Below are 23,411 nucleotides of genomic sequence, written 5' to 3' on the forward strand. Positions count from 1 at the left end.
CTTTATTTACAAAAACAGGCTACCAGTTGGATTTGTACTGCAGGCTATCAACCCTTGATATAGCTGTACCCTAGTTTTCAATGGTGTGTTAGCCCTTTCCCTGTGTTAGCACTTAGATTTGCTGTCGGTATTCAATGCCTCAGTATTAGAAGTAAGACTGCATGGAACTTGCTTAGAATTTTTTTTCTTAGACTGTCTTCCTGGGAATTGGGATGACTACACCCAGAAGTGTGGATATTTGTGAGGCAAAGTTCTTGATGCACGCTCTGAAGTTGCCTTTCAAAAGCACTCTGTCTATTTTCACTACCAGCAGCGATGTCAGAGCACCCATTTCCTCACACCCTGTGAGCGCCGGGCAGTGTCCTTCAAAACATTTGCTTCCAGCACCCCCTGCTCTTTTACATCTGGATTTTGCTTTTGTCCAGTGTTTTGAGCCTCGGTCTGCACTTTTGTTCCTTAACCTTCCTCACATCCTTTTTGGAAGTAGGCAAGATACAAGCAAACATGTTTCTGGGTTTTATTGGTCTGTCATCCTGGGGTCAAGTTCAGGGAGTGGAAGGAGCCAGGGAGAAGCAGAGTCCTAAAGATCCAGTGTGGATGGCACAGGCCGGTAGGGCTGACAGCTGTCCTTCTCTGCTGGATGGAGAACACCCTCTGCCAGGGATACTGATGGAACTTCCAGAGGCTGCATCATTGCAGGCCAGGCCAGGGTGGGGAGATGAGAGCGTAGAGAAAGAAACATGGTGGGAAGGGAAAGAAGTGAGTTTTGGCATCACGTGGGCATAGGCGTCCATCCAGGCTCCGTGAGTGAGCCTGGACACGTTCTCTTGCCTCTTTGAATTACCCATTTTGTCCTCTGTAAAGGGCATAAAAAGGTCAACTGCACAGGATTGTCATGAGGCTTCAATGTGATCCTTTATACCAGAACCTCACACAGTGCCTGGGCACATAGAAGGACTTGATGTCTTTGTTAAATTGAATTGCCTTGCATACTGGTATCTTAGGAGCAGTGGGAAATTGATAACACGAATATTTTTAAAAACAGTCTATGGAGCCAGTGCCCACCATAAAGTAGGCTCTAAAATAATAATTGATGGATGAATGAATGCATGGAACTTTGAAGTCAAACAGCTCCAGCTTTGTCATTTATTAGTTCTATGATCTTGGCAATGCCTTTCCCTCTCTATGGTTCAGCTTCCTTTTCTGCAAAATGGGTCTAGTGAACAAGGATATTGACATGTGCTCATAGTTAAGGAAACAGACATGGGCAGCTGAATGGTTTGCCCAGGGTCTCATGGCTGGTATGTGGCAAGATTCAAGTGCCCACTGCAGACTCATTGTGAAGTCTAAACGAGGCAAAGAATTAAAGCTTCTGGCTCAATGGATGTTAGCTCCTTCCCATAAGCAGGACAGGCTGCCAGCCTTGGGGTCTTAGTGGGAGAAACAGAGTAAAGGAAGGGTCTGTAGCCACCACAGGGACTGGGACTGACTCAGAGGCAGCTGCATACAGGCTGCTAGTTGCTGGCACTGGCGCTTGCAAGGAATTCTCTAAGCTGATTCTCTGGAGACCACCTTTCCCAGGAGCCCATTTCCTAAGCAGCTGTCTCGCCTCCACAGAGCCCAGTTCATGCTGAAGCCAAATAGAGAATGTGCCTTTTCATAGCAGCCGTTTGGCCTAGAAGGTGGAGCCTGGGCTATGCAAATGAGTCCATCCCTGGTGAAGGCCCCCAAATCCCATGTGAGGGAGAAAGCGGTGGGAGCGATGCTTAGCACAGAACAAGTTGGCCCATAGGATGAGCTGCTGTTGATCCTGTAAGCTCATTGTTACTATGGCTGTGGACTGGGCCCAGGTGCAGGAAGCTTCACCTCCTGCATATGACATTTAATCCACCCAACATCCCTTCAAGGTAGGTGTGAGTATTCCCATTTTACAGATGAGGGTACTGAGGCAAGTACAGGAGGTAAGTATACAACTAGTGAGTGACAGAACAAGAGTGAGGACTTGAATTTAAGTGTCTGACTCTAAAACCTGTGTTCCTAACCATGAGTCACATTTACTGCCAGTTGGTGGACAGGCCTTTGAATCCTGGAATCACGAATCTCCTCCCGCCTAGATCTGTGAGCAAGGAATTGGGGGACTCCAGCTTCTTGGGGCCAGAGCTTCAGCTATTCTTTTGCCTTGCTCAATAATACTTAAGCATAGATATTTAATAATACTTAAAGCATAGATACTTACTTCTTTACAGAAAGTATTTTATCCATTCAACAATCCAATAAATATTTATTAGGGATTTTTTATGTGTTGGGTCTTATGCTAGATGCAGGAGATACGTCACAAATAATAATACAAATAATAATTGCAACTAACCCTTACTATGCACCAGGTACTGTTCTAGGGATTGTACATGGATTGGATCACTTAATCCTCCCAACAACCCTATAGATAGCTATTATTATCCTTTCCTTATAGATGAAGAAATTGAAGCACAGAGAGGTTAAGTAATTTGCCCAAGGTCCCACAGCTATTAAGTATCAGAATCAGGATTCGGACGCATGCAGTCTGGGATCAGAGTTCATACATTTACCTGCCCCCACACTGTTAGGGCTCTCATAGTCTCTGCCCTTATGGAATTTAGAGTCTTTCTTTTCCAACAGTCATGTTAAAATAACACCAAAAATAATTTAATTCAGTTTTATTTGCTGAGAAGCAAACTGGACAATGAGAATCAAGAATGAATGATCCTGGATTTGGAAAGTGCCAGCAGGAAGGAGTCAAGATCATGAGCAGAGCCTTGGTCCATTTCCCACTGTGGCCTTGACAGCTATATGTCCTTTGTTAAGCCTTGTCACCTCTCTGGGCCTTCATCTATTTACAGAATGGATTGTCAGTCATGTACCTATTCTATCTTCTTCTCAAAATTTTCGTGGAGACTAAATGAGGTAGCAGATGGAAACAAGATTTCACAATAGGAAAAAGCACTGGGCAAGGGGTTGTCAGTCAACCAAAGTGAAAATTGGGTGTCAGTGTGATGAATAAATGAATGAATGAATGAATGAATGGTCCTAGCAGTCCTGCAGCCTGGCTCCATGGGTGACAAAGAGCTCCCTTCAGGACATCTGTTGGGGTTTTTCAGGGTCCTGACAAGGCTCTTTACCCTTGACCATGCCCTTTGAGTTATTTTGCACTTGATTTGTGTGAACCTCCAAGACTGTTTTAGCAATCATTTATTAATATCTGCTGGGAGACCGGCCTTGTGCTAGACTCTGTGGGGAGACAGAAATGAATTTTCAATGGACTATGCCCCTAGGGGCTCACAGGCCAGGAGGAGAAATTGTATTAATACTAATGTTAATAATAATAACAATAACATGAATAATAATGACCTGCAATATCTGAGCATTTACCACATGACAGATGTTGTATTGAGGTTTTATGTACATCAGTTCATTTAGTCATTACAATTCAACGAATTACTAAAAATACAGTTCCCATTTTACATACGGGGAAACAAATTCAGAGAGGTTAAATAACTTACCTAAGTTCACGCAACTCTGAAATTACAGAGCTGGGCATGAACCAAAAAAGAAAATGTGGATACAAATAACTCTATTATAAGGTATTTTAAGTGTGGATACAAATAACTCTATTATAAGGTAGAAACTACTGTATACCCTAGTAGAGGGACAAGGAAAGGCTTCTCAAGGTTCAGTAAGAGAAGGGAAGCAAGATGGTGGTGGTGCTGCTGCTGCTGCTGTTGTTGATAGTAATGATGTTGACGTTGATGGGGATGATGGTGATGATGATAATCCTCGGGTGCCCATTTGTTGAGCTTCTGCTTGGTGCCAGGCCCTTACCTGGATGCTTTCTACTATCTCATTTACTCCTCGTAACAACTTTCCAATGTCAGGATTACATCTCCATCTTACTCTTGAGGACTCAGAGCTGGAAGAAGACCAGATGGCCTCCCTAAGGGCACACATCCAGTGTTACCTGGGCTTAAGCTTAAGTGTACCTCACTGCAGAGCTGCAGCTCCTTCTTGAACCAGGATCCCTAACCTTTGAACCAGAGGGCTGGGCATCTCAGAGATGCTCCATAAATGTCTGTTGAATGAATGAATATTGAACGAATGGATCCCCAAGGGCTCAAAGTCTTAAGCCTAGAAGACATAAATAATATGTCTCAAATGAGTATGTGTCCAACCGTAATTTAAATATATGTAGTGGTGCTATAATTACTAAAATACAAGTTAATTGTAAAGCATTAGTTCATTGTAACTTTTGTATTGTTTATTTTCTCAGTGAGAAGATAATAGATATACAGTTACCATCAGGAGGAGTTTGGAGAAATAATTTCATACAAAGAGAGGTCCTTGTACCAAAAATAGTAGAAACATTCTGCCATCCTGCACAGCTTAACCAAAGTGCTTTGCCCAGCACCTGGCACAGAGGTCACTTGGAGAAGGGAGGCAACCCACCAGCCTGTGGCATTTGTCCTGGGTCTACACACACCTTTCTTACTGGATCTAGGCTGTCACACTCAGAGACTTCATCTCTATGAGGACCTGATACCAGCACCTAACAACTTTCCCAAATGGCTGTTGAATGCTTGCATGAATGAATGAATAATGAAAGCAAGAATGAGTGAATTACAATGAGCAGTGCTTAGGGAACCCACAAAGGGTGTTTTCCCCGAGGAGTGTTTGAAAGTGGGAGTTCCTCCAGCCTTAGGCCTGAGCACAGGACCAGCATACCTGTGGGGTTCCTAGGTGCAGACAACTTGTGACTTTCAGCTCTGTACTGGGGTTTTGAGGCTGTGGTTTCATCCGCAGGGACCTGATCTTGACCTCGTCATAACCATGTTAGAGAAGGGGTGGTGGCTGGGGCTTTGCTTTCAGCAAGGCTGTGCTCACCGTTTTTGGGTACATTTTTCAAACTCAGATGAAAGTTGACAGATGGCGGTGGCATAATATTCTCACTTTCTCTACTTCCCACAGGCCTCCCTCCAACACAGTTCTCCAAGCTCTAGAAATCTCTGACACATCTTGACCATGAGACCACGGCTGGTTTTTGGCAGGTGAGCCCTCCCCATCCCCCACAGGACACAGGGCAGTTTCAGCGCAGCCCAAAGGCCATTAGGCTGTGTTTTGAGGCCAGGAGGTAGACAGGAATGACCTTAGCCTCGGGCAGGAGAATGGAGCCCCACACGCTACCGACACTTTAGGAAAAAGCCACCCAAATGTCCCGAGTCCTGCAGCTGGCATTTCTGCAAATGGCAGCATATGGTGATGGGAGAGTCCTGGGCCAGGAGCCAAGGGAAATGCTTCTGACCCCAGGCCTGCCTTTATTGCTCAGGAAAATCTCAAGCAAGCATCTCCTTTCTGGGTCTCTGTTTCCTTGTCTGCAAAGTGAGGGAGTGGGACTCGGTGAACCCAGCAGGGCTCAAGCCAAGGCCCTGGGCTCTGGGGAGGACAGTGGGGCTGACACTGCAGCTGTGTACCACATCCTTAGAACTCAGTCTCCTGTTTGATTGCTCCATGGACTTTACAGCCACAGAGATCCTGGACTGAGCTGTGTGTTCACCTTATATGTGTACGTGTGCATTTTGGGGAGGGGGCCTGTATTCCTCCTAGTAAATGCTGCTGGAAGTCAAACTCAGATGCAATCACCAGCCCCGTGCCTGCCCTCTCATGACCTCGTCATCAGGACATCATTTATTGCCTGTTGTGCTCTATCCTCTGTGCTGGGCACTGAGGCACAGAGATGAACAAATCATGGCATTGTCCTCAAGAAGCTTCTGCTCCAGTGGAGAAGATCGATGTGCAAATAGCCACAGAACAGCAAAACCTGTGAAGGCAGGAGGGCTCTATTCTGTCGGGGTTTGGTTGTGGGGGTAGTTCAAGGGAGACAATTTAAAGTTGACGCTTGAACTGGGCTTTGAAGGATGAATAGAAGTTCACCAGGTGAAAAATGGAAGAAGAGCATTCTGAGCCGAAGGGACAGCAGGTGGAGCAGTGGAGTCGCTGGGATGCAGGGCCCAAGAGGAGGAGGATGGGAGTGAGGCCAAGAGAGCGGCAGGACTCTGGTCACCCAGGAGCTCAGGCTGGGTCCTACACAAGCAGGGAAGGGAGACAGTCAGCTCTGTGGTTCTGAGAGAGGCCCCTACCGGGGTGTGGGAGGGTGGGGAGGAAGGTGGTGGGGAGGCCGAGATGAGAGGAGGTGCACATGTCAGAATCTACAGAACCTCAATAGGGGCCCAGGGCAGGACACCCCATGCTGAAGTGTCTGTGGCCTCGGCTCTCACAGACTCCAGCATCCCTCTGCATCCTTTCAGGTCCCCGGGGCCCCATCCTGCGTTGGGCTGCCACTCCAGCCACAGGGCTGCTTCTCTTCTGCTCTTCCAGTTCCCACTCACTCTCCTCCTTTCCTGCCCCTGAAGGACAATAGGCCACCCCCTCCTGGGCAGCAATTCTGTAAGGATTCAATGCTGTTCCCAAGGCCCCTGAAGACTTCTTCTTGATAGCAAGGTTGTCCTAGAGTGATTTCTGTGTGGTGGGTAATAGCTGGCAATTCTATGGTTTTACAGTTTCCTCTGTTGGTAGAACTCAGAACACTTTCACACCTGTCGTCTCACAGGAGTGTAGAATGAGTAGGTTCTGGGGCCAAAGACAGCCTTGCTCCAACCCTGCCCCGCCCCTCCTTTGAGGACCAGTGGAACCATCAGAGCCTCAGGAAGGCCTCTCTGTATAGAACACCCACCTCCTGCAGTGGTGCCAGAGTCAAACGCAAGAGCTCAAGCGAGAGGCCAGCACGGTACGCACCACGTGCTCAGCACTTACTTTCGGGGCTTCCCTGCTGACTCAGCCCTGCGATGGAGTGAGTGGCAACTGATGGGCAGGGCTGGCCTAGAGCCACCTGTGAGTTTTGGGTTCAGAAGGTGGTGTGATCAGTCAGCGTGCGTGCCTTAATGGGAGGTCAGGCCAGCGGGCTTGACTTTCCTCTGAAAAATGAGCTCAGCAGAGCTTTCCTGACACCCCTCTGATCCTGGCATTGGTGGACACTGGGGGCCCAAACAAGAGCAAGTTTGCCCCTTCTCCAGAAGGGACACATAGACAAAGGAACAGCCACACACTGAGAGCAGGAGCAGCCCCACAGGCCCAGGGCAGAAACGAGAAGCCCAGGAGAGAGGGAGCTACATTCAGTGGGGGCTGTGGCTAGCAGAAGCATTGTGGGGGTGGGGCCAGGAGCACTGGCACCCGAAGGATCCATGGGAGTTCTTAGATCAGCAGTGGGGTCATGGGGCCCCAGTGGAGAAAGGCATGGCACGGGAAACACCAGGATGTGTTGGGGTGTCAGTAGTTGGTGTTTTCGATGTCCTGCCCAGGAGAACTCCCTGTCACAGAGAAGCATTCATGGAAGCTTAGCACACAGCTCCCTCATCAACTTGGTTCTCATCGGAAAGGTCACACCCAGGGTCAGACCCCACAGTTCAAGGGCAACATGGATGAGCTCCATGATAAGGCCAGATAGACAACCTCTAATGCCTCTAAGACTTTTCTCGACTGGAGTTGAGGGCACACATTACCTGCAAATGCTGACATAACCCTGGTGATATTATAACATCTGTGCTGGGTGCTGGGATGGAGATGAAAAAACTTAGTCTCTACCCAGGTAGAGACAAGGAGGGAACAGGGCCTCAGACACCTGTACTGCATGCCCATCAGTGCTCTCATGGAGGGGTGTTCAAAGTGCAATGGGACCATAGAGGAGGTAGCAGCCAGAGGACAAAAGTAGGGTGGGCACCATAAGGAGGGAATCTGCACCAGAGGGTAATGATGAGAATGCTTATAGCAACTGAGGTTTATTGAGCACTTACTACATGCCAGGCACTGTTCTCTAAGAGCTTTACACAGATGTACACTCCACCTGCACTAGTCTATGAGGCAGGTGCTCTTTTCATCCTCTTTTACAGATGACAACTGATGCACAGAGAGACTGTGACTGGCCCAAACACACAGGGCTATGAAGTGGCTTAGCCAGGGTGAGCCTAGACAGTCTGGCCCCAGAGTCTATGCTTGAATGACCCTGGGTAGCCTTTCTCTGAGCACTAGAGGCACCTACAGAGTTGATACTATGTCTTTTGCTCTAGCACCTAGCAGGCCCTCAATTAAAATGTGTTCACCAATAAGAATGCACAAATGCCTGGATGAACTGGGCCCTGGAAGACTGAGGGCAGCATGTGGGGATAGAGATGGCACTCATGCAGAGGGAAGAGCTGGAGCAAAGGCCTCAGATCAGGGCATCTGGCGTTGCTGAGGGGTGCTGCCCCTCCCAAAGCACTGGAAGACTGAGAGTTTAGACAGCAGCCTCTCCAGCCAACTCGCTCTCCCTCACCCTGTCCCAAAGGCCTGACACCTGCCAGCCAGTCCCACCTTGGGATTTGCTGTGCCCTTTGTGCCCCCACGTCATGATTTGTTACCCATTCTCTCAAAGGTTCCCATGGGTAGCTCTGGGAAGATGACCATGAGCCCCCCAGAGCTAAGAAAGGCGTGCACCTAGAGGGGCTCAGGAAATAATTCAAAACTCACTCCCTTAAGGAGTTGCTTTCTGAATGTTTGAGACTTCAAGGAGCAGGGTGTTTTGTTGTTGTTTTGTTCTGTTCTTTTTTCAAAGGCCTTTCCTTTCTTGAAGCTCAGTGCGCTGTGGGTGGAAAGCTAGGGTTGGGATTTGGCTCTATGGCTTCTGAGCTGGTCATCTTTGAGTGAATCAGTTCACTTCTCTGTACCTCAGTTTCCATCTCCATCAAGTGGGAATAAAACCAACTACAGAATTAAGTGGGGCAAGGCTTGGGGAAACTCCAGTGCAACACCAGCCTCAGTGAAAATCTGCCTCTCTGCTTCCTGCTTTGTTCCTGGGGCCTCCGTCTCTTCTGTACAATGCGGGGTTGGAGAATGTTGATCTTTAACACCAGCCAGCCGTATAAATGTATTCACACACACAAATATACCACATGTCAAAGCATATGCATTTTAATCATTTTATATATTTCATAGGAATATATAACATAGCATCTTATTGTGTATTCTTCTGATTACAAAAGTAATACATATGTATTGAGAAAATTTTGGAAAGTAGAGGAAAAAAATTCACCTACTATTCCACATCCGTGACTGGGCTATTTAGTGAATTCCTCTTCCACCTTTTTTTCTATGCAGTTACGCAGATTTTTTTTTTTTAAATTAGGATTATACTCTACATTCTATTTTTTAACTCAAGCTGGGCTATTGAACCAGGCTGCTGCACAGGGCCGTCTGTCTCTGTGCCTTGGAGGAACAAGAGGCAGCAGCTGCCACAGCTGTTTGGTGCCCATCTGCCACGCTCCTGCCCGGGTGGCTGCTTGGAGGCGTCTGACCTTCGGATGTTCAGTGTGTCTGGCGGGTGCACATCTGACACTAATTTTAGCTTGGCCTCTCAGGCCCGCTGGCCTTGGGGCCTGCACATAATGGGCGCCTTATGTAGACAGCTGCCAACGGTGCAGGAAGAAGCATCCCACCTTAAAATGTGCCTCGTCACCCGCCAGCACTCTGCTCTTAGAGAACAAGCCAGCTCCCTGTTCCTTCTCCCACCAGGAAGGGGCTGCTGTTGATGTTCGTGGCCCAGCAGGCTGCGCCCCGTGGGCAGGTGGCCCACCAAACACACGGGAGATTGCTTCTCTGGATGGGGTCATGTTTTTACAGGATAGTCTTTGGCTGGAGCTGGAACAGCTGAGAGAGACTTCCCAAGACATTGCAGGCTGTGGGGCATCTGAAATGCCCTCGGGGGTGTGGACTGGTCTTCAGGAGTCTCACCCTCATGCCTCACATTTGTCAAGTAGGTACAAATGTACAGTGCCATTTGATACCCCATTTTGTCCTGAAGACGGCCCTGTGTATTAGGTGGCAGTATTCCTGTCTGATAGATGAGGAAACCGAGGTTGAGATGGGGAAGTCATTTGCTGGAGGTCACACAGCAAGATGGTGGCAGGGACTTGACCGTGGATGTGGGTCTCTCACTCCAAGCCCAGGGCTCTTCCCATTCATCAGCCCCATAGGTAAGTGGCTCATCCAGGGCCATAGCCATCTGCTGTGATTCCTTACGTTGGGATTATTTGTCCAAAATGGAAACACTTTAATTTTCACCTGAGAAAGAATTCACGTTTATTGAAAACGAATATACCTAGTTGGTCTGTTTCTAAAGCACAAATCTAACCATGGCAGGCTCTTGCTTCAAAATGTAGGGCATTTCCCTCTGCCCACAGGATGAAGCCCATATGCCCTCACCTGACATCCAACCTCCACAGCCTGCAGCCGGCTGACCCCCCAAATCTGGGCACCCTCAGCATTAGAGATCTCTATTGTGGCTCTTGGGCAGGGTTGGGGGTTTTCCTTGTGATTCACCTCCTGATTGGAATGGAGCTGCATGAAGCAGGAGGCTCGTAGGCTGCTCGTCCCCATGTCCCTGGGGCCTACGCTGGGCCAGGCACAGAGTCAAGTCCAGTAAATGTATTGGCCCCCAACCCATGGTCCTCCATGAGAAACCCGAGCTCTAATCCAGGCTTAGAAATAAGCTGAGGCCTGCCCAGCTACTGCCAGCCTGATAAGGAAGTGGCTGCTTGGCAGCACTCCCAGGATGGAACTGCAGGGCTGTCTGAAAGCCACAACCCCCTGGGCAAGCAAGGAGGAGGACTCTGGAGGGCCATCTCCAGATAGGTACTGGAGACCAACACCCCGCCTCCATGGCGAGTCCACCACCTCCCCCATACCTCCACTCCCCAGTCCCATAGCAACAATAATGCCTGTGTGATGTGCCCCCTGCCTGACAGTAGCTCTTTGACCCAAGCTCTTTAGGAATGATTTATAGAAGCGGCATCATACAGCTTTGGGGGAAACAAGTTTTCTAGGGACTGTCTTGGTTTAGTGACAGCAGGACCCCTGCTCTTTGACTCTGTATAGCATTCCCCTCTGGGCCGCAGCCCCTCAACCTCCCAGACTCTGGTGGTCTGGAGGTTATTATAGGAGAGGCGAGGTTTTTAGAGTCCCACAGCCCTGACTTCAGCAGGCCCTACCACTTACTAGGTAGGGTTACATCTCTCTGAGACTCAGTTTCCTCATTTGCAAAATGGGACTAGTGATCCCAACTTTCAGGGTGTTGTATCTTATCGGTAAAAGTCTAGCTCAGCGACAGGCACATGGTGAATAATTGTGTTCCTTCTCCTGGAGGCCTTTTAGGGCCTGAGAGCCTGCCTGAGAAGTGCCCTGTTGCTTGGTGAGGGTGGCAGTCTCTGAGGACAGGTGTTGGGACGTGTTGCACATGACACGCAGTCTAGTAGTGAGCCACTTCTCTCATTCTGACACGTTCTTGGAGATTTAGCCAAGGACAAATATTTTGTTTTCTAATGAAAGCCTATGAAAGAGGGTTTTTGTAGTCGATTTGTTTCATTTCACGATCAGCTTTCCAGGAGGATGTCTTTCATTCACTTGTTCATTCATTCATTCACCCGGCAAATATCTCCAGAGCCCCGACAACCTGCCAGGTGTGGTAGGAAATGTATAAATAGGCCATGCAAGGACCCTGCCTTCAAGGAGCTCACTGTCTAAGCAGTAATTATAATTCTGGGTAAAAAGGTCGGGTGGGGCATGCAAAAGGCAGAGTGCTGAGTGGGGAGAGATTAGAAAAGACTCTTGCAGGGCTGAGTAGAAAAGCTTTCATCAAGAAGGTGGTACCAAAATAAGGCAGTTAGAAAGCATAGAGGGAAAAAGACTTCATTCTCCAAAGAAATAAAAGCATAAAATTATGAAGAGTCAACTGAGGAAGGTATTATAAATTGTTCTATAAATAAAATTGAATCTCGAAATCCCAAAAAAAATTTTTCATAAAATGTTTACAAAGTACATCTGGAAAAATAAACATGGATGAATGGCCTAGAAAAAAAATCAGTGTTGGTACAGAAATAGACCTGTGGCTCAAGGAACAGAGAGCCCAGAAGTAGATATCAGTGTACGTGAGGATTGGTATGTGAATGCATGGCATTGATAATTAGAGATGAAAATGCAGGTGATTCCTGATGTGTTCTAAAGACAACCAACGAGCTATTTGTATGGAGGAGAGGGAATACAACTGGCTCCCTACCTCAGTTCCTACACCAAAATAAATTCCAAGGAGATTAAAAAACATGAAACCATAATGATACTAAAAGAAAGACAACGAGGGAATATTTGTGTCATACCGGAATGACGAATGCCTCCTTACGTGTAATATCAAATCCAGAAACTGTGAAGGAAAACAATTAAAAACCCTATGGGCAAACACCCCACCCCACAATAATCAGGTTAAAGGATGATAACAAACTAAGAAAAGTATTTCAACATAGGCATGATGGGTAAAAGGTTAGCAGCACTAATACCCAAAGAGCTCTTGTAAGTGAAGTATTAGATAAAGACAAATTGCCAGCGGAAAAATGGGCAGAGGCTATGAACAAGCAATTCATAAATGACAAAATACAGAGGATACAAAGCATGTGAAGAGTCATCACCCAGGGGCAAAGGATACACATTAAACAATCAAAGTGTCCTTCGGGGGCCATTTCAAAGAATGAAAATACTTGGGGAAATGCAGAATGAGAAACAGGAACACTGGAGCACTGTTTAGTGGGTCACGAATTGATACACATTTTCTGGAGGGGAGATTATATATTGATACTTTCAAATGTCCCCACCTTTCAACTCAGTAGTTCACTTCTAAACAAGTATCCTAAAGTGCCCAAGGTTTATGTGTGTAGGAAAGCAGCAGAGCATTAGTTAAGAGTGTGGAGTCTGAGATCAGAGAGACCTTGTTTCAAGCCACCTGGCCCTGGAAAAGTTCCTTAACATCTCTAAGCATCAAAGTCCTCATCTGCAAAGTGGGCATAATAATACCACTTTCATAGGCTTGTGGCAAAGCTTAAATGAGATAACACTTATAAAACTCTTAGCAGAGGGTTGGGCCCCTACTAAGTGCTGAATAAATGCTAGCTCTTTTATTATTACCAATAAGGATGTTCATCATAGTATTGTTTGTAATAGCAAATAATGGGAAGCAACCAAATTGTCCATCAATAGGGAGCTACTGGTTATTCATTACAGAGACGTGCACAGTGATGCAGCCATCTGAGGACCTGTATTTATGAAAATGGAAAGATGCCTTTGACATATTAACATGGTTTTTTAAAGTATCAAAAGGGTGTGGAACGTCCATTCCAAATTGCACAGAAGCGTACATCCATATATATAGAAAGATGTCACTGATTCTTGTTATTCATAGTAGTTATGTTCTATAAAGTCCTCACAAACACAGAATTAGCAAATACTGAACTGTTGCTCCTAGGAGAACTACAGCATAAGATTCCTGTGAGCCTCTGGTTACAATGTTTTTCTCAGCTGATCAATGTATAACCTTGTTTTATGTGTGTTTCTGTTTTAAGATACCTTATTTAACATAGATTGTTGATTCATTAATATTGAACTCAGGGCCAGTGGCGCTATAACTCCTCTCTGAACAAAGCTTACCTAACACGGCATTTCCTCTGTAAGGCACACAGTAGCTCCCCTGTGCTTGGGAACACCAGAAAGCACTTCAGCACTGTACTTGGAGGCCATTTGAAAAAGTAAAATCACCAAACAAAAAGTGCAAAACTGCGAAAACTGTCCATAGTGTCCTTTTTGTGGACACTTGTTTACCATATGGGATCTGAAACTAGAAGGCAGAAGGTCGCCTCATTCAGCCTCATCTGGGAACACGCACATTAGGCAACTCAAAATTTTCACCACACTGGGCGCAGTGGCTCGCGCCTGTAATCCCAGCACTTTGGGAGGCTGAGGCAGGTGGATCACTTGAGTTCAGGAGTTCAAGACCAGCCTGGCCAACATGGTGAAACCGTGTCTCTACTAAAATACAAAAATTATCTGGGCATGGTGGCGCAGGCCTGTAATCCCAGCTACTCGAAAGGCTGAGGCAGGAGAATCACTTGAACCCGGGAGGCGGAGGTTACAGATACAATGAGACTCCATCTCAAAAAAAAAAAAAAAAAATTCACCACTCTGCACATCCACAAGTGACTATGAATGTAAGTATTGATTTGGAGGTTACAAATAAATTTGATCAAGTAGATAAATTTGCAAATACAGAATCTATGAATAAAGAGGATCGACTGTATCTAAAAAGATAGTGTCTTCGTTCATTCAGGCTGCTATAACAAAATACCATAAACTGAGTGGCTTAGAAAAACAGAAATATATTTCTTACAGTTCTCAAGGCTGGGAAATTCAAGATCAAGGCAGATTCGTGATCTGATGAGGCTCTACTGTCTGACTCATAGGTGTTACCTTTTTGCTGTGTTCTCAAATGGTAGAGGGGATGAGAAGTCTTTCTTTGACCTCTTTTATAAGGGCACTAATCCCATTCATGAAGATTCTGTCCCCAGAACCTAATCACCTCCCAAAGGCCCCACCTCCTAATACTATCACCTTGATGGTCAGGATTTCAACATATGAATTTTGGAGGGATACATACATTCAGGCCATAGCAGATGGTCTTGTCAGTAGTTATCTGAGTCAGGATTTAAGGGGATTTTTTTCTGTTCTTCTTTATACCGATAATGCTTTAACTTTTTACAGTAGGTACATATGATATGATCAGTCAAAGCAATAAAGCTATTTTCAATTTAGAAAGAAAACTTGTTATTGATGGCACTCCATTTCAAGATAAAAATCCATACTCTTTAGAGTAATATAGTTAACACTTTTATGTATTGCTTGCTATGTGCCACACAGACTTCTAAGCCCTTGACATATATTAATTCATGTAATGGAGTCTTTTCACCAAGAAGCTCCATGAGATAGACTCTAGTATTATCCCCGTTTTATAGCCGAGGCAAAGAGAGGTCAGATAACTTGCCCAAGGTCACAGTGAGTAAGGGGCAGAGCCCAGATTTGAACCCAGGAAGTCTGGCTCCAAAATCCATGCTTTCTTTTTTTTGTTTGTTTTTGTTTTTGAGATGGAGTTTCACTCTTGTCACCCAGGCTGGAGTGCAATGGAGCGATCTCGGCTCATTGCAACCTCCTCCTCCTGGGTTCAAGCGATTCTCCTGCCTCAGCCTCCCGAGTAGCTGGGATTACAGGTGCCCGCCACCATGCCTGGCTAATTTTTGTATTTTTAGTAGAGACAGGGTTTCACCATGTTGGCCAGGCTGGTCTCGAACTCCCGACCTCAGGTGATCCATCCGCCTCGGCCTCCCAAAGTGCTGGGATTACAGGTGTAAGCCACCACGCCAGGCCAGAATCCATGCTTTCAGCCAACAATATGTAAGTGTACTCAGTCCCAAGCCTGGCACAGGGCTCTGGAGATGCCCAGGAGGATCTGACCAGGCTCCTGGCCCAAGGCACTTCCGGTCTAGGTTGAAGGCAGTGGCAAGGGTGCACCAGGCACTTCAGGCTCGTGGAAGCGGGGTGCTCCCCATCCCAGCCTGAGGACTCAGAGAAGGCATTGCTAGCCCAGCATTCAGTGTCCCCACAGTCTCCTGCCCTTCTTTCTCACTTCCTGGCAGGCACACCCTTCCACCAGGGTGCCCCTGCCACACCCAGCCATCCCCTGCCCCTTGAGCCAGCCATGTTTCTCAGACAAGGCTCAGCTCAAATGCCATCTTCTTTCTCCAGCCATCAGGAAGAAGCAAGGGCTCCTTCCCCAACCTCCCAACACCTGATTCCTCTCTGTTTTGGAACTTTATGGTTATTGTCTTCCTACTCACCTGTCCACACTCCCCTGACATAAGCTGGTGTCAGAAACCTTTTTTTCCCAGCACCCAAAACAATCCTCACACATGTTAACCAGCAATACAAGTGTATTGAATGAATAAATGAACAAACATGTGGAAATATCTAAGATCTGAGACTCCCAAGGACCTAGGCACACGGGATTGTGGCAAACTAGTTGTTGAAGGCTGCCAAGGCCCCGGAGGACCGTGGAAGGCTGAGCTGTCTGGCTAGAAGCCTCTGTGACCACGGGACTGGGAGGCGGAGCCGACAGGCTGCAAGGCCAACATTAGCCAGGGTGTTGTTTCTGTGGCTTCTGAAGCACCCCCACCCTAGTGGGAAAGACTAAGAAAGGTCCCATTCAACTTGTCTTGGCACTTCTAAGGGAAAGGATGGGGTTTGGATTAGCTGGGCCAGGGACATCTTTTCTAAAATAGCTTCATGCATATTCAGCTGCTCCCTGAAATAGTCGGGCGGCTATTTTCAGCAGCTTCTACTCAGATGCCCACACATAATGGCCTCTACCTTGAGCATGTAAACCAGTAGGAAGCAAAGCAAAGGGTACGGGAGGACAGTGTCAGAAGGCTTTTCATGGCTTCCTACCACTCCCCCCAAGCCCTTGGTGTGTTTTTCCTCCCAGGGACTCTCTCCCGTGAAATGGAAAGTCCTGGTTACTATGACAACTTGCTGGAGGAGGTTTCCCCGCCAGTGACCCTACCCACCCGGATCCCAGAAAGCACAGACTCACCAGGGCAGCCGTAACTTGAGGCACAACCTCCAAACACTACGTTGGCGAGATCACTCCCGAGAGAGCCCCTCGGCGCCTATTCCCTCGTGGTTTGCACACAGTTCTACAGGTGCCCTGTGGAGGCCGAGGGAGGCCAGTGAAAGGTGGGACCCTACCAGCAGGGGGTTGAGGTCACAACAGACAATCTAGCTGGAAGGGTAGAGAGAGAACCACTCTACCAGGAAAACATTTATTTGCAAATACCTACGGAAACATCAATACGTACCTTGTGCTGTTTGCTGGGGAAACAAAGATAAATAAGACTCAGTTCATGAAATGAATCGGTAAGTAAACACTTATAAGTGTCTTTCTCTAAACTGTAACTTTATTCTCCCAAAAAGATTTTTTTTAGAAGTTGGAAATACAGTGTCCTAAGTGCTGAGGTTAAGGTGAGGACGCGGGATTCCCAGGGGAAGGAAATGGGCTCTCTGAGGAGGCTGGGAGGTGAGCTTGAGCGGAGAGGTAAGAGCTTTCTTGTGAGACAAGCAGGTGGTGGCCTGTGTTCCAGGTGGCCAGCACAGCACACATGAAGCAACAGAGGCAGAAAAAAACAGATCCGTTTGGGGAACTCCCAGCTCAGGATGTCTGGAGCATGGTGCTGAGGAGGAGGCAGAATGATCAGAGGAGAGGTGGCGGAGCCACATCACTGGGACCTTGGAGGTGCTTCTCTGTCAGAAGAGTTCCCTGGGACCATTGTGTGTTTGGACGGATTCCTACCCACCCTAGTCCACCTAAGGTCTCCCTACGTTACAGTGTAGAACAATGATTAGAAAAAAATGAGATTGTGTTAAAAAGTTTCACAGTGGGAGTTGTGACTTTAAGAATGAGTTAAGTGTTCATTCCACCTTCCCTGGAGATATATCAAAAATTAAAATGAACTGGGAGGCCAGAAACCGGATCCCAGAAAGAGGGCTGGGGAGGGACCGATGTGGGGGCTCTGGGCCTCAGCCAGGTCAGCCATATGACCAGAAAAAGTGATTGCTTACATTTTATACATCTGAATTTATATTCATTCTCTTGCCCCATTGCCGTCCAGGAAAAGAGTCCTGTTTTGTTCAGGACACCCTGAGAAAGACAGGGAAGTGTGCTTTGATACCTTTTAGGACGACAGTCACCCAGAGGGGTCAGAGGAGAGCAACAGAAGGGGTCAGAGGAGAGCAACAGAAGGGGTCAGACGAGAGGAACTGAAGGAGATCGGCTTGGCTATCTGGAGGTCACCTGTCAAGCACACCCTGACCCCTTGTCACTTCCCAGTTGGCTTCTTTGAAGGCGTCAGGAACCATCAACAAGAACCGTGGTGCCCACAGGCAGATGCGTCTTTCTGCTCTGTTCATCCCCCATCGTTCCTCCATCTGCACTCAGCCTCTTTATTTATTTGTTCATTCATTCATTCATTCATCTGGAGCTGTGGCTGGGAAATTGTTGGCTTAGATAATGGTTTCTTCACCGAATTTTCAAGGATCTGTGAAACCCCTAAAATGATAAGAAAATGAGTACATATCTCATGTTCATTTTCTGATAGCTCATAGCTTTCAGCAGATTCTCAAAGGAGCCAGTGACCCAAAAAAGGTTAAAAACCACTGATAGAGATGGGAATTGTTTTATTTTAAAACAAATGATTTCACCTTTTGGTAGATAAGCAGGGTGAGGGAGCATGGAGTGAAATTCCCAGTTCTGCACTGAGCTTTCTCAGATGATGAAGGGGCACCGGGGACTCTGTCATTGCTCCCAGCATCGCCGTGCACCTAAGTGTGTGCGTTTGCTGCAGCTGGGCCAGGCCCAGAGGCCCTCAGAGCACAGAGAGAGGAGAGCAAGATCCATTACCTAAGACTGCTCTGTTTCTCTCCCTTCCCAACCACAGCCTCTCTGCGAGGTCCCTCTCCAGCCTGCATGTGGCAGAGCATGATGAAGCCCTCTTGGTTTGGAGAGATGTGGAAAGCTGGAAGAAATCTAAGAAAGGAGAGGCACATAGGCTGGAGTTGCAGAGGTCTGGATATTAAATGAGGCTTTGAAGAGAAGGGGCAGCTAAAGTTTAGTGATTAGCTCTAAAAGTCAGGTTATGCCATCTTGGCTGGAAAACCCCCCATAGCTTCCTGTCTCTGAGTGAAATTCAGAAGTTGCATAAATGCCTTCACAGCCCCAGTGATTTTCTTGCCCCCATATCCTCTGGACTGTGTACTGTTCTACAAACTCTGGCCTCAGGGACTTTGCACTTACTGTTTCCTCTGTTAGGAAGCATATGCACATGGCCCATCCCTCACTTCCTTTGGGTCTTTACTTAAATGTCCCTTTCTCAGTGAAGCCTTCTCTGGTCCCCTACTTAACATGGCAACACCTCCTACTGCCACCACCCCCATTCCGTGTTCCCTTTTTCTGCTTCACCTTTCTTGATAGCACTCAGGACCAGCCCACATGCCACTGGCTGTATATTGTGCCCAGTGCCTGGAACAGGGCCTGGTCCATAGTAGATGCTAAATGATTATTTGTGGAGTGAATGAATCCATTCTTACCGTGCTCCTGTGTTTATATATTGTAATCTCATGCTGCTCCTCTGATAACTCTGCAGGGTGGATTTTATTATTCTCCCTTTTCACAGATGAGAACCAGGGACTCATAGCAGCTAGAACTGCTTCCTGGGTTCTGGGGTCTCAGAACTGCTGTCTGTTTATACTCCATCCCCACCCCCAGAAGGCTTGATACTGTCTTCACCAGGACTCCTTGACCCATAAAAGAGGCTGGGCTTTTGCATGGGTCCAGTCAGTACTTAGAAGTACACAGCACACTCTCACAATCCAGCTATGTCCAGGCTTGATATGTCCTGGAAGTGGTCAGGCATGTAAACTCATCAACGGCAAAGTCAAGGAGAAAAGAAGACAACTGTACGGGGCTTTTGATGGATTCCTACTCCTTGCTTTCTCCCCATTGTGTATCTTGAACATCGATGGGCCCATTGTTCTAGAGGAGATTACTTAAGTGGTGACTTTGAAAATACAGTCTATGGCCGGGTGTGGTGGCTCATGCCTGTAATCCCAGCACTTTGGGAGGCCAAGGTGGGAGGATCACTTGAGCCCAGGAATTCGAGACCAGCCTGGCCAACATGGTGAAACCCCATCTCTACTAAAAATACAAAAGAATTAGCCTGGCGTGGTGGTGTGTGCCTGTAGTCCCAGCTACTCGGGAGGCTGAGGCACGAGAATCTCCTGAACCCAGGAGGTAGAGGTTGTAGTGGGCTGAGATTGCACCACTGCACTCCAGCCTGGGTGACAGAGTGAGACTCCATCTCAAACAAAACAAAACAAAACAAAATTAACAAACAAACAAACAAAAAAACCACAGTCTGGAACCCAAAAGTAAACCCAGAATTCATCAAGACATGAGGCAACCCCCAAATGATAAGCCAGTCCATTTGCTGGTCAGATCCACTGGTGCCTGTTGTTTCCACTGTTACACACAGTTCCAACGCACACCAGCCCCTGAGAGAGGGGGAGTTTGCAAGACAGAGAGGTGGGTTGGAGAGAGAACCATGCTACACATACCCCAAAGGTTCCTGGTGCTGGTTATTGAGAGTTACGAAGATGAGTATCACACAGAAGGTGCCTTAGGGAACTTACAATCCAGCAAAAGAAACAGACAGAAAACAAATAAGTTCAAGTATATTTATTTATTCAAACCCTGACCCTGTTCCAAAAAGGATTCAAGGTAGAAATCGGGTTTGTGATATAGTAAGTGCTACAGTTGAGGTGGGAACCTGGGTTCACGAGAGAAAGATGATCTCTTCCCATGGGGAGTTGAGCTGGGCATGGGGGCAAAGCAGCATGGCCCACTTGGTGAGCTCCCAGGAGCCCATGTGGCCGGAGAGGGGGGTGAATGCCATCCATCCAAGGGATGTGCTGTGAGCCAGTCCAGTTCCCTTGAGGAACTTACAGTGCAGTGGAGGAAACAGGCAAGGAAACAAAGACTTGTACTGTATCTGCAGCCTCCCCGCCTTGCTCTCAAGGACCTGCTCTCAACATATAGAAAGCCACAAACTGAAGGGACCTGCAGCAATTCCTGTGGTGGCCAAGGCAGGTACTCCTACAGGCCCTGGTCCTCCTGGATCTCTGCCCTCAGGCTGCACTCGTAACAGTCCCAAAAGCATTTCTGTTTGGGGGAGTAACACCTTGCATTCAAACAGCAAGATACAGTTTGCAAAACACCATCACATCCATCCCCTTGTGTGTTCCTCCAAGAAGAAGGCTGGGGGAGTGCCAATTTTTCAGTGTATGGATGGGACAGTGGGGGCTCAGAGACAAGTCTCATTCCTGAGAAGTGTCAGAGCCAGGACTGGAATCCAGGGAGAAGGAGAAGAGGCCCTGTCCACACAAGCACGTGGTGATAGGGCAAAAACAGGCACTCGACCATATAACAGTAAGAGAAGGTTCTGTAGCTGGTAGGAGAATATTTAGGCTCTGGAATCAGACAGAACCAGGTTCACGTCTGGCCATGAGCTGTGTGCCCTCACCTCACCAGTGAAAGAGAATAATGGTATCCACCTGGCAGGTTGTTGTGAAGATTAAATGAGAGGATGCATGTAAACACACCTAGCATAGTCAATGATGTCAAAAGCCAATGTGTCTTAAGTTCATGGTCTGCGGCTGGCCATTATCTCATCTAATCCTGCAAGCAACCTACAAAGTAGATACTGTTGCATGTAATCTCATTTTACAGATTAAAGAAACTGAGTTCAGGGAGGTTGATCAAAGCACCCATAGCCAGCAAGTGATGAAAACTGAAAACAGGCCCCAGAGCCCAGCTATTAAACATGAGGCAGTAATTACACCTCCTCTCATCTCACTGATGAACCTTCGGCCTGCACAGGTTCAGCCAGATGCCAGGTCTATGGAGGTGACTCCTGACCCCAGCAGGAGGGCAGCACCATGGGACTGTACAGCAGGGAGTCGCTGGAGACCCTGGAAAGGCCATGTGAGCTTGACCTTGGAGGAAATGGTCAGCAGCTGCAGCCTTGGGAAGGAAGGGCTGGAAGGTCACTGGCACCAGGCAGAGCTGCATGGCCAAGGTGGTTGGTGGCTTTGGACTAACAAAGTGGTGACCTGGAATCCAGCAGGCTGGGCTTCCCTTTCCCACTTCCTTCCTCTGCTGCTTGTCTTGCTGAGTCACCTCCAGGAAGTCAGAGTGGTGAGGCAGACAGTGAGGAGACCTGGGTCCTCCCGCACCCCTGTCCCCACCTCCCCTCATGACCCTGGGTTAACCACTTCCCCTTGCTGGGGCTCAGTTTCCACATTTGTCAAAAGAGCAGACTTGATCTCAAGGTCAGGCAAAGGTCTTTTTTAAAGGCAGTGCTTTTGGAAGACAGGACAAAGGACCACACAGCTGCTAACCAATTAGGAACTGATAGTCGTCCGAGCTCTGTAGCAACACCCTGCACCCCACACAACTTGCTGAGTTCCTCCATGGATTATGAGGGTCACCAGCAGTGATAGGACCAGGAGGGTGGTGATGGGAAGAACCTCGAAGTGCTGGTATAGAGATGGCAGTGAGGGGCAGCACCACAGAGGGCTGCCTCCAGGTCCTGAGCCTCTTCTAACTTAGCTCTATCCTCTGCCAGGCTGCTTTGACTCATGCTCTTGAATTTTTACTGAGTCCTGGGCCCTAGTGAGAGTCCGAGAAGATGCTCCAGGATTTTCAGTGTAGGTAAAATCTCACGGGAAAACACACAGCCATTGTGGGCTTCCTCCCAGCCTCCAGCCATGGCCATACCAGCCCTGAGCCAGGCAATAACCCTTTCCTTTACTCAGACTCAAGAGAAGCTGTTTTTGCTAAAGTTCCAAACCTGTTTATAAAACTTATCCCTAAGGACTCCATATTCTGAAGTCACCGTGAACTCATCTCTGCAATGATTAATTGTTAGCACTTCACAGCTCCAGCTCTGAGATGCAAGGATGTCTGTGGCTAAGAGGAGTTCCCATGAGTGGTGAAGTGTTTGTTACAGGGCCTAGGGGGTTGCCTGGGTAAGGGATAGAATAGGATTATGTCATATGCCAGTGCCTTTTCCCACTTTGGGGTTGGTAGAAGGGAGCTCTGCATGAGGCACACGGACTGCAAATATAAGGCTCTTTTCCTACCAGCTGGGGTCCAGTTGGCTTAGTGTAGCTTTCAAGCCCTTCTTGATGTGGCCTTGCCCACTGCTTCAGCCTTAAAGTGCAGGTTCCCTTCTGTCTTTGGGGCTTCAGCCCCACCACTTGGCTTGGGCAGATCCCCATTTTGCTGTGTTGTTTCATGTTTCTCTGTCTTTGCACATTTCTCTTTCACTGAACCACCCACTTCCTCTCATCTCCCATCTCCACTTAGGCCTCTTGTAAACTCTCATTTAAGACCCAGTTTAGATGTCATTCCTTCCACGGTGTCTCCCCTGACCTCCCCCATCTTCCGTGGTGGCACTTTTGTGCACATTTCTGTTATTAGATTTTCACCCCGCTTTGCAGCTCTTTTGGTCCATGTCTGTACGGCTCCGTGAGCACCAGGACTAAGTCCCAGGCCAAGCCCAGGGCCTGGAAGGTGTCTATTAGAAGGAATAGAAATGAGTCCCCCAGAGCACAGCCCTGAGTGAGCTTCCGCAGGCTCTTACTGAGGTCTCAGAGGCAGCAGGAGGGTGGAGAGGCCTAAGGGAGTTTGCACTGAGCCCCCTTAAGACTTCTCTACCACCAAGAGGTCCTACATCCCTAGGCACCACCTGTCCCCGGCTGGGCGTCAGTTTCCACTCTGAAAACTGGATTCATTTCTTTGGTTTGTCTAGAGCTGGTAT

General features: G+C 47.7%; 1 protein-coding gene across 3 annotated transcripts in view; it reads left to right on the forward strand.

The window, feature by feature from the left end:
* Positions 1-23,411, forward strand: part of HIVEP3 (HIVEP zinc finger 3) — a 530,006-nt gene that overhangs the window by 329,912 nt on the left and 176,683 nt on the right. For 2 of the 3 annotated variants that reach the window (XM_034962612.3, XM_034962640.3), the window contains one exon: positions 4,996-5,075. The exons of the other annotated variant lie outside the window; for it this stretch is intronic. The gene's annotated coding sequence lies outside the window, so the exon portion shown is untranslated. The remainder of the gene's footprint in view (positions 1-4,995; positions 5,076-23,411) is intronic. 3 annotated transcript variants of the gene reach the window in all.

This window comes from Pan paniscus, chromosome 1 (assembly GCF_029289425.2).
Source record: "Pan paniscus chromosome 1, NHGRI_mPanPan1-v2.0_pri, whole genome shotgun sequence".
Lineage (NCBI taxonomy): Eukaryota > Metazoa > Chordata > Mammalia > Primates > Hominidae > Pan > Pan paniscus.